This window comes from Morone saxatilis, unplaced genomic scaffold (assembly GCF_004916995.1).
Source record: "Morone saxatilis isolate NCDOM2014 unplaced genomic scaffold, NCSU_SB_2.0 Contig21, whole genome shotgun sequence".
Taxonomy (NCBI): domain Eukaryota; kingdom Metazoa; phylum Chordata; class Actinopteri; family Moronidae; genus Morone; species Morone saxatilis.
The window spans coordinates 3,557,884-3,569,250 of NW_023339774.1; the positions used below are offsets into that span (position 1 = coordinate 3,557,884).

Consider the following 11,367-nt stretch of genomic DNA (forward strand, 5'->3'; position numbering starts at 1 on the left):
CTATTTATAGTACTCTTTATATTATAAAGAGTACTATAAACTTAAAGGTATAAAAAAATATTTTTCATTTCGTCAAATGGGATAGTGTAGATCAGGTGGGTACTACAGATCTTTTAAAGAAGAAAGAGGACAAAGGTCTATGTTATGTTATTCCTTGTGTACCTTATTAGGATCTCATACTCGAAGTTTGATCGGCAAATGCTAAAGAGGAGGCTGGTGTCCAGCACTTGCTGAATCCTGTCTTGATAGCTCTGTTCAACTCCAGTTAGATTTCATTAAGAGTGGTGCTGGAGCTGGAGGGGGCAGTCAGTTATATTCACATAAAATACAAATTGGGAGACTTGTGGTTCAAAAGTTATAGGCCAAACAACCACTTGGCTGATTGGCATAATTTTATTTGGTAGTGGGTGAGAATTCCAGCCAATTTGCAGAATTTGGGAACTGTTGCTGTTACAGTTTCAGAAATCCCGGTTACCTTTAGGGCCGAAGAATAACATACAGATACAATAAAATTCCAGTAGCTTCACTGCTTGGACCCCTAAAAAGACAAAAATGTTTCTGCAGGTCCATCAAATGGAAAAAATTATCAATGACGGAAAAGGACCTTAGGTTTTATTTGTTTCAGAACATAACTTATGAGTGTGTTTCTGCAATGACTGGCAAGAATGCTGGTTAACCACACAAAATGCTACGTAGCTGCACATTGCTTCTGTTAAAAGAAATGAGGACAAACATTTTTTTTGTTTGGTGAAGATTGTAGATATCGTTGAGACCACTGATTCTATACACCATGTGAGGTGAGGAGTTTGCACGGCTGTAGCAATGCTGTAACACACAGCACAGACACAGTGAAGTGTGTGGTGTGACATATGATATTCATATTAGTGAGGACTGCTGGTTTCTGTTACAGTGAGTCACCGGCCCAGGCTGAAACCACCAGCCTTTTGTTTCTCAGCAAAGAAACACAATCAGACTGAGTCAAAGCAAACCAAGCAAGCTTGACACACTCTCCAAACATCTTGTGCCCCATACTGGGTATGTATATAATGGATACAGTGATGATGCTAGAGCTATTGAGTGTAGCCTATATGTGAAATCAGTGTGTGCTGTAAGCGGTGTTGCAGAAAAGGTTTTTAGGGTTTTAATTCCTGCTGGAGTCAGTTCAGTCCAGTTACATCCATTCAAACACTCACTGAGCATCTCAAACCACCACCAACAGTCCACTAATAACCGTTCAACTCATCAAGTTGGTCAAGTTTACATTTCATATTATTATTTTATCTATTTTTAGATTTTAGTTTTGATAGAGGAGGAAACATAAGTCAGTGTTAACAGTTAAGCGTTATTGTAAACACAATAACTCAGGGGAACCACAGAACGTTAAAGGTGACAAAAAGTCTTGCTGACTGAACCAGACTTAGTTGCTATTTGTTTTTGCCTATTTTGGTTTCTTTTCTTCCTTTTAAAGCTGCAGTAGGTAACTTTTATGATTTTTATTGTCATATTTGCTGAAACTTTCACTATATCCTGACAGTAGCACACAAGGCAGATAAAATAAACCGGTTCCTTCTCCTAGTTCTCCTAATGGCATTTGCCATTTTTTGGGATTTTGCAAGAATCCACGGACTCTGCCTGAATGGAAACAACGAATCGAGAAGAATATGGTAAATGGACTGTACTTATATATTGTATATGTATGTATATGTATAGCACCTTTCTAGTCAAAGTGCTTTTACACTACATGCCACATTCATTCCCACACATTCACAGTGATGTGTGATGATGCAAATCAAACAGAAACTTATTCATTCATTACTTCAATGTGCAGCTAGGAGGAGCTGAGGATTGAACCAACAACCTTCCGATTAGTGCACGACCCGCTTTACCTCTGAGCCACAGCCATCCACAATGTCAACATCTGACACTTTTTCAGATTAGGCCATCATAAAGTCATAAATTCCTGATACAGATACAGATACAGATTACCATTTGGCATAATATAGGTGATCAAAAGGGAGTTATAGGCGCTACCTGACAGAACAATCAACTAATATTTACAATGGTTACAGGTTCACTGACATAAAAAAAACCCATCTTTGCTGTTCGCTTTTTCATGTTTGCAGTTGTGCACAGGAGAGGCTCAATGTCAAAGAACATCAACCAAACCCTGACATACAACATACTTCATGCTTCCATACACTTGTTGTTGTTGTTTTATCTGACATTTTGTCTGTTTCTATACTCTCATCTTAAAGAAACTATATTTTTTAGAGTTGGAATGACAAAAACAAACTTAATTATAGTAATAATAAACTTAAATTTTTTTAAATAACATTTATTCAGTACAAACCGTAAGTGGAAGGATATCAGCTCTGCTTTTGAAAAGAACCTACAGACTAACAGCCCGGCCAGCTTGGCCGCTAAATTACCTTTAAAAACTATGAAACAGGACATTAAACGTGTCGCTTACTATGTTGTACAAAACAATATAGACTGGAAGGAGTCAACTGGAGAAAAATCCACATCTAAGATCTTTGAACCAAGACAAGGGTTACGATCCCTACCCTGATACAGCTATTTGTCATCATGCGACTGAGGTTTCACACTTAGGTGAGCTCTATTTGTTGAATAAAGAAGGTGAAATGTGGCTAGAAGTTCAGACAGCCAGTACGTGGACCTGTGAGCTTACATATTTTGTTGTATAAAAAATGAACTCCAATCCAATTACCACAGTTTAATGAGTTAAATCAAACTGTAGAAAAAAAGGGCCTAAATGCCACAAAACATTTGGCATCTATTTATTAAGGCGACAACAACAGAATTATCCCCACTGAAACACATATTACTGCAGTCTAACTGGCTTTACATGGCTCCAGATAAACCAGAAGTTTCTTACCACTAACAACTCAATAAAAAAGCCATGAAAGAGTGAAAAACAGATGAACATGCTACTGTAACTGCACAGTAATACTACCACCAGCATAGCTTAGCATGGCTTCAAAATGACACACAGGTGTTGACTAAATTCATAGATTCCTAAATCACAGCCTAGAATGCTTACATTAACATTAAAACGCTTATATTTTATATACAGTACACCACAGTATGGCAAATGTGATGTGTGTGCAAAATATAAAAACCCTCCAAGGTGCAAAGCTAAACCGCTTCACTAATGATTGTCCAATAATATCTTAACCATCTTAACTAGGCATGGCAGGCCTGTAGACCTTTGGATTTCTCAGTTTTTTACAGCAGTCATTTTTGACATGAAATAGCAGGGTAAACACAGTTGTTACATCAGTGATACTAACTCTGGTTCTGCTCCATTCAGGTCAGAGTCAGGGTGCAGCTATTGTGCATGTTGGCTCTCTGAAAAGACACTGCTACTAAATGGAACAGAACCAGTTATTGTCATTGTTAAGTTTACCCTACAATTTCATGTCAAAATGGCTGCTGTGAAAAAGGTCTATATTGTGAAGTAAAATACTAAGGTAATACTAAGTAGCTCTATCCTGCAAAATAAGAATATACTGCTCCTTTACATCAGTGTGAATCAGCAGGTGAGGATGCTGACTTTTTACCTGGGATACAGGATTGTCCAGGTTTCAAGCTTTTCAACATTCACTACCAAATTGTCCCGGTGTTCACCACAATTAAAATAGTAATGATGATATTTTACTTGTTTTCAGTGCTTCCATATACGTTTATCATGTTCTCTCCCACACATTATTACCTAACCCAATATAAAAACACAAATACACCATGCGTCTGAATTCAACACTTATTTGTCTCTGTGTGTCAGTCAATCAGTCATTTCAAGGCTGTTGCTAGCCTATGAGTCCCTAGGCAGACAGAACCTGTCAGTATGCAACGGTTAGCTGTCATGCCAAAAAAAAAGTTGGTATTTTCTGAAGAGCTCCAGGGGGCTTACTCCTTCGTACAGTAGGCAACCAAAATGCTGCATTCATGGCTCTTAAGGGTCCCGGTTTGGGAGTTTGATAATATGGTCACCCTAATCTAGAACCTCATTCTTTAATAGGGTTTTCATTTTCAGTGTTTGCTGGAAACATTAAAAAGTCTCAGTCAGGGTTTCCTGCCACCAAGCTAGCTACAGCGGACAGAACTTTGTTACGGTTGTTATTTGAATCAGCAAAATACTGTCACAGACTAAAACTGAGAAAACCTTTATCTTATCTACTTGTAGCTGAAATGAAGAAACCACTGTTTCAGAAATGTATAATGGAAAGTGAGCGATATATTCAACACTGTAGTCAATGTAGACCGCATACCGCCATGCTAGACTGGAGAGCTAAAAAGGTACTGTATAGCAACAGGCAGCCAGGGTTAAGCAGTCTTCTACTGTATATAACAAAACTTCATATCTTCAACTTCAATAATTAATCATAGTTTTTAATTACAGATTGATCATTGAGGTAATCATTTATTGGAACAGATATTCGTAGAGCTATTTGAAAATCATATCGTCACAATACAAATCTGCTGAGTCAGTGGTATGAAATGATCGCCCAGCCATTATTTTATTGCATAGGAGCTTTGTATGTTGTGTAGCTTTGCTCTCTGGACCCATGAATTTTCTCTATTAAAACCAACAAAAAGATAATGTGAACTACAACAGCACAGAAAGCAGAAGGAGTAATGTTAATGACTTGCATATCTGTAGAGAGCAGCACTTGCTCTGTGTGGCACTATCGTTACTGCTTCAACAAACCTAGCAGCAATGCAGCTGTCCTTTAACACAGAAAATAAAAGCACACAGATTGGTCAAACTCAGTAAAATCTTTTGTCAAACTTACCCATGGAGTGCTGTATCAGTGGTGTAGCTCCTCTGTCTGTGTCTGTGTCTGTGTCTGTGTCATCAGTGGTTTGAGCCCTGCAGAACTCGCTTCAGCCTAGTTCACTTCCTGGCATGCCGTTTTCAGAGCTACTGTATGAAGTGTCATGACACCCTCCCTTTAACCACAAGAGAAGCTGGTTGCAGCGCTCATACCAACACACACAGGCTGACATACAGTAAGCCAACACAGAAACAAGAAGCATGGTTCTACTTACCAGCAGAAACCTTTGAACAGCACTCCTTAGCTGCATTAACAGTTTTATGGTCTTAAATTAACCCTGCTTAATCACAACAACAACACATTGTGTATATGTGTGTGTGTGTGTGTGTGTGTGAACTTTCAATGGCTGTATGACTACAGTCAGGACTTCATAACAAACTTCCCCTTTACAGTACAGGGCCCCTCCTTCTAACATCTGGTCAGCAATTATGTCATGAACAGACACCCACGCACTGGTTAATCTAAAGGCGGCTGTATAGAAAAATCTTCAATGCAGAGAAATAAACATTATCAACACCTGACAGGTAGTGTTTATTACATCCGGCAATATGCAGAATGAGTGTTGTGTCTGTGTTTTTATATGCTTATTAGTGGCAGGGTTAAAAAAGTAACCTCGCTCTGTGATGTCACATGTACGCCACTGTTTTGGTCCGTCCTACGTGCGGCTTCATGCCACACCAAAAGCCCACCAGAATTTGTTAAATTGCTCCGATTTTGTTGATTTTTTAAAGGCTACAGAGCTAAATTGTTTCCTCTTTGCTCATTCTTATGATTGGGGGTCTGCACAGGGTGTTTTATTTCAAAAAGTGACCGGATGCCGTTTTCGATCTGCTCTGTGCTGTGCCTTCCATCAAAAATAGACCAGCAGTGTATTCTCCGTAGAGCAAAGCGAGTTGCTTCTGAAACGCACTACAGCGCTTCTGGTGGAAATAAGAGCAGTAGGCGTCATGCAAGAACCACTCATACTAACATATTCGTTCTTGTACGACTGATTTAGGAGAACCCACTTGTGCAGTTAGTCTGCGGTTATCCAAACACCCATTTTTCACTAAAGGATTATATATTGCAAAGTAAATTTGCGTTTCCTATGTAAATTGCACTTCATAATTACGTTGACCTCATCCTGTTTGAGATGTTCGAATTAAAATATAGAGCACGATATCATCAGTAATCTAAATTGGTTTTGATGGGGTTAGGGTTCTCTTCACATTAAGGTGTATGCAGGTCGCTGTCCAGGGGAACATCCTTTGTTGCAATGCCCTACAATGCAACATCGACTATTATGGCATGTGTTCTTTCATCAATCTCCGTGCTAAAGACTTCTCTTGACCCCGCCTTGCTTTTCATAACAAAGCACTTCTTCCCTATTTCAGCAACACTACGACCCTCAGGTGACACTGCGCTAACAGCACGCGTTATTTTTTCCCACTCCTTTGCTTTAGCTGGTCCTTTACTTCCACTACTGACACTGCTAAAAATGATTGACTCACCTTTGTTGATATCCAAGAGCAGAACTGCAATCCTGAGCTCGTATAGTTCTTTTTTTTACTCTTCCATACCATTTTCATGAATGAACTACTCATGAACTTCCTCACACATGAGGCAAGCCCTGTATGGTTTTATCCAGACTAGTTATGCAAATTCCCAGTTCTCACAAACAGCTGGCATTTTTACGCAGGTGGTTTAAACAGAGATCTGAAGTTAGTTTGCTGAATCTGCAGTGGCACACTAGAATAAAATGTTATGCATGAGGCCCATTGTCTAGAACAGTGGTTCTAAAACAAGGGTCACTGAATGGCTGTGGAGAATAAAATAAAATAACATTCTGTGGCAAGCAATGCGGCGTGAGACTGGAAGCTGCTCTCAGCGATGTTATTCCGCGACACAGTTCTGTGTTTTTGGACAAACAAAAATACAATACAGGTATACAGGCCCAGTTACCTCCTAATATGAGAATGTTTTTCTATCTATTTTGGAGACTGAAGGTAAAGGTGCTGTTATTTCAATAAATCTAAAAACACAAATTAATTGTTCTTTCTGTGGGCAAAGCAATGGTCTTCCGGTGTGAGATTGGTAACTTTCATATGTTGCATGAAAGGGGGGTTGCGAACACCAACCTGATTATTCTGAGAGTACGTGGTTCTAAACCAATTTTTTCACCACCGTTCCACAAAACATACACTGAGAAAGCTGTCTGCAGATCTGTCTGAAAATATTATCAGCTGATGCCGATTATTTCAAAATGCAAGATAATCGGCCCGATCATCAAAATCCATCAAATAAGGGTTCATCCTCTGGGGAGCATGCATGTGAACTATTCAATAAGAATGTTTTTCTCCATACATATAGCCTAGATATCTGTTAGATAACTATATATCTTGTGTTCTCCTTTTAGAAAAAGTATGAAAACGAAAGGGAGAAATTTATATTAGGTAGGTTTACAAAACTGGAAACGTGCACGACTGTAAAATGGAATCTTCTGTCTAAATTTGTTTTCAATCACAGTTCTTATTTTTGGTCTATTTGGATATGGGATGGGATATGTTTTTGCGTTTAAAAGTCTATTTTTCTTTTTTTTCTATTCAAGGCACAATATAGCCTTATAGTCGGTACATCTGTCTGGTGTGGTGGTATCAACGTGAGCAATCCGACCCTGAACAATAAATTCAAAAAGAAGAACTTATACCACCCATAAATGCAGCTTTAGACTGGCTTTTAGCAATGTCAAATCATCTCTCCTGTTTCATCTCATGTACTGTTAACAGCTTTGTTTGTGTAAAAGAGAGACTGCACATCCTTCAGTAGCATTTATGGGTATTATTTTCGTCACTCTAGAATCTGAATTTGAAAGGAAACGTGTATTCACTGTGGCCTGTCTTTGTCAGTATAGAGGGAGTAATCACACTGTGTCTGTGACTGTTTGGGTCCTCCTCCACCACAGCTCGTCTGCCTGCAGCGTCTGTGTAGTCAGGCCTTTGTGCTGGTTTGGAGAACTTGGAACTCTTTGCCACAAGATAAACAATCCCTCGTCTAAAACCAAGGTTTAACACACTCAATCCTTTAAACAAAAATATCCTCCTTTGGAGTAGTGTGCTGTAAATGCAGAACAAACTCTTTTAATATTAACCAGTATTTAACTGACTGTCGGGCACACACACACAAACTACTATTAAGCTAAAATTAGAGATTTAAATACCTTTCCTTGGATGAGCAAATAAGCGGTGATACAAACTTGCTGGGTTTCTTCTGTAGCTGCTTGGTTTAACAAGCCAGAGACTTTTAGAGAAAACCATATCCACGCCCCTACAGCATGGTGGCCACAGCTGCTTCAGTAATGTTTGAGCATTAAAAAGAGGACAAAAATGTCAAAAGAAGTGCATCTCAAACTCTTATTCATAATCTCACTATGTTGTTGCAGTCACAAATGTGTTGTAGTTGGGTTTATCTTGTTTTCTTTGTAGGAGAATATTCTTGATTCAGCATGACACACGATCCCTATAAAATGTTGTGGCCTTATTTTAGTTCAAAAATATCCCAGCTACACAACAAAACCAGCCTGTCCACGGCACACGGAATTACAACTAGTCATTATATTTCCTACAGCTCCACTGTATGAACCTCACTGCCTCAGAATTAAAGTGGAAACCCACAAGACTCTCAGCTCTATTTACTTTCCCAGTGTTCGGTGCAAAGCTCTCACTGCTGTGGCAAAGAGCATCGATGGGAAAGCAAGAGTGCACATTGGTGCCTACTTTTATCCTCTTGCGGGGAAATTCCAAATATGCAGACTTTACCTACTTTTTTCTGGGTTTTTTAATGTGATATGAAACTGAAACACAGCGGCTCGCCTGTAACTACAGTTCTCTTTAAAATAACGGGAATACTACCAAGTCGAAGTAATGAATTACACACAATTATGCCAATGTTTCAACATTTTTACCTACAGGCAGCAGGTGGTAATTACATTTGATGAATCCCAGACTTCAAACACATCATGAAGGAGAAAAACTTTTACTGTTTTTTCCTGTCTAATCTAAAAACTGCTGTGCTGGGTAAGTTGTTTCATATGTGAATTTCGTCTTTGTGTTTCATCTATTGACCAGTGTTTCCCTTAGTAGAATGTATATTGTGGGAATCCCAATAAAAATAACAAAAAACTAAATGAAACCAATTTGAGTTTTAACATGTGTGAAAGTTGTTAAAGGCCCTGGATACCCACCCAGGATTTTAGCTACAATTAGCAGCTCCATAGCTCAGTCTGTTTTGGTTGGTCCAAAAAAATGTCCCCACCCTTTCGCTGGCACAGTTTTTTGCCGTAGGAGGCTGAAATTTGACATGGAGGTCAAGTGATGTGTGTAAATGCAATAATGCATGGATGCATGCACGTACGTGGTCGCAGCTATTGCAAAGTCATGCCTAAATTCCATTGTGAAACCTAACAGCATATCTTATTAAGTTAACGTAAATTGTACTGTTGCACTTACTTTATACAATGATTTTTTTATTTGAACAAATCATTACAAATATGTGCACTGCTGCCGCTGTGTCAGAGGTTTCTTAGATTTGACAAAACAATATGAACAGTTATTTTCTTAAATTTCTGTGTGGGAGTTACCATGCAATAGCTAATTTGCATGTTGCAGCTTTTCTCTGAAGAAGGGACTTGGGGAGATAAAGGTGTAGGTGTATGTGCAAACATTTGGTGGGTATGTTGGGAGGTGGTGGTGGTATGTGGAGGTACTGTAGGAGGACAGATAGGTATAGAAACTATTCAGGTTTCTCATTGTTTAACAAATGATGGGAAGACTGACATTTGACAAATTACATATTTGTTTAGGGACTTCCTACACATGTATGATTCATGCCCTTTTTGTTTATTCATCCATGATACAGGTACAATTACTATTTAAGCATTTAACATTAAACAGTAATGATACGAAAGCTATGTCTATATAATTATAACCTCCTTCCACCTTGTATGGGCTGCAATGTTAATTTTTTATTCACTTTGAATGCTTTTACAATTCCTAATGTCTGCAAGTGCCACATCTCCAATTGCTGCACATAACAGTTGAAAATGAGCATATTTAGTACAGTAATAGAGCAAAATTGTTAGCTTACCAAAGTGATTCTTTTCATATTGTCTTGACTCTTTCAATGGCATGTTTGTTTAATCCTTACGAGATAATGATTTTTGTGGAGTAAGCCTATATTGAATACCGCTTACATACTTGTAAGAAAGCGTATTGAATTAAACTGAAAAGTATTAAACTGACTTTGCCTCCTTCGTATGATTTTAGTGTTTACTTCACTCAAAAATAACAGAGTTCCACAGGGATCAATACTTGGACCACTTTAGTTCTGTGTGTGACTGTATGTTGCCAATTGGTCACATCTTCAAAGAAATATCACTACTATGCTGACGACACATACATCTATCTTCCTGTAACTGCAAATGACTCATCAGCAACTTGGACATCACTAGATATGTGCAGACTTCCTACTATATTAAAGATTAAACAATTAAAAAATATCCAGCGAGACATAAAACAGGTTTTATTTCTATTTATGTTGATGGCTGCACAATTTGTCAGAGCTACACAGTCAATAATTTGGGGACATGTTTTGACCTCTCTATCAAAAATGTTATCAAATCTGCCTTTTTTGGTTCATGTAGCATAACTAAGATTTATCCCATTTGATTTAATACAGACACCAGAATGGGGTTCTTATTTAGTCTCAAATGTCCTTACAAGTAGAATACTAAATGGGAAGTTAAATCTATTCCAGTAGATAGTAGTATAATGAGACTGAACCAACATAAACATTATAAGTTGTGTAGGAAAAATTGACAGCATGTTTTTAAAATCATGTTCAGTTTTGAAAACATTTTTTACATGGCTTTAAGTGATGACGTCTGAAGCAGTTTCACATGTGGTTTTCAAATTTGATAAAGGTATATTTAGTGCGGACTCAGTTGCATGAAGGTCATCTCTGTGGGTGGGGGGAGACAGGTTGGTATATGTATGTGTGTCTATACGTTTCCCCACACACGAGACATAAAGCACCAAAATAATCACAAAGCTAATGACTTCCTGTGTTTGAAGAACTAATGCAAAACAGACTGCTGTGTCACATTCTGACCACTTAGGCCTTTATCAATCTGTCCATCTGTTCATCGTTTCATAGAAAAGCATGTTGAGCAAGTGAAAGTTCCAAAAGCAATTTAAAGTTAATAAGTGACTGCAGTTTCAAATGTAAATGTAAATCAATTATTCAATCAATTAACTATTACAGAATTAATTGTAGCTGTGAGTGTAAAGTTATTTTGTTTTGCCAAGTGATATATGCATCCTTCCATCGTCACTTTCAGACGTTCAGTGTTTGGTTTGTCCGTTCTTGGCTACTGCAGAAAAATGGCGGACTCCGTAGAAGAGGACCCACTCCCTCTAAAAATGGCTACTTCTAAGGTAATGAAAACACAATAACTTCAATATTCAGGTGATTATAC

General features: G+C 38.2%; 1 protein-coding gene across 1 annotated transcript in view; it reads left to right on the forward strand.

Moving 5' to 3' along the window:
* Positions 1–11,367, forward strand: part of LOC118332834 (general transcription factor II-I repeat domain-containing protein 2-like) — a 16,239-nt gene that overhangs the window by 707 nt on the left and 4,165 nt on the right. The window lies entirely within an intron of this gene.